This window comes from Loxodonta africana, chromosome 3 (genome assembly GCF_030014295.1).
Source record: "Loxodonta africana isolate mLoxAfr1 chromosome 3, mLoxAfr1.hap2, whole genome shotgun sequence".
Lineage (NCBI taxonomy): Eukaryota > Metazoa > Chordata > Mammalia > Proboscidea > Elephantidae > Loxodonta > Loxodonta africana.
In genome coordinates, this window is record NC_087344.1 from 75,286,978 (window position 1) to 75,287,894 (window position 917).

Genomic DNA, 917 nt, shown 5'->3' on the forward strand with positions numbered 1-917 from the left:
GTCAAAGGGCACATTACAGGGTCAGATAAGGAAGGCTCGTGTGGGCCACTGTAAAGAGTTCAGGTTTTCTTCCAAGGGCAATGGGCAGCATGTAGCACCTCCCACACCTTGCTACATCCAGGCTCCTCCCCACTTACAAGGCTGCCCTTAGCCTGGTCTCCCATCAGATCCTTCAACACACACCTCTCTGTGTGTCTGTCTCTCTTCCTCTCTCTCCCTTTCACCTCTGTACATGCTTTTCCTTCTGCCAGGAGCCCCCATGTTCCTTCGGCCACCTGGCTAATGCCTGTCCTTCAGGAGGCAGATTAGACATCATGGCCTCTGAAGCCATTCCTCCACCTTCCTGCTCCCACCCCCTCCAACCTAGGAAAACCTCCACCCCCTCCCTCCTCTGGGCCCCCAGAGTAGCATCCCTCAGTCATTGTTCTCACTGCTGGATTGGTGGGCAGGTCTTTGTGCTCAGTGTTGGAGACCGTTATGAATTGAATTGTGTCCCCCCAAAATAAGTGTTGTAAATCCTAACCCCAATATATGAGCTTAGGGACCCTGGTGGCACAGTGGTTAAGAGCTTGGCTGCTAACCAAAAAGCTGGCAGTTCGAATCCACCAGCGCTCCTTGGAAACCCTATGGGGCAGTTCTACTCAGTCCTAGATGGTCGCTATAAATCGGAATTGACTTGATGACAAGGGGTTTTATATCTGAGGTTATAATCCCGCTTGGGAATGGGTTTTCTTTGTTAAGCTAATGTGGTAGTATTAGTGTAGGGTGTGTCTTAAATCAATCTGTTTTGAGATATAAAAGAGCAGATTAAGCAAGCAAGCAGAGATACAAGATACAGTGAAACCTGTGAGCACCAGAACTCGATGGGACTGCCTCATTTTCTCTGGGTCTTAAAAAGTTCTCTGCCGAACACTCAT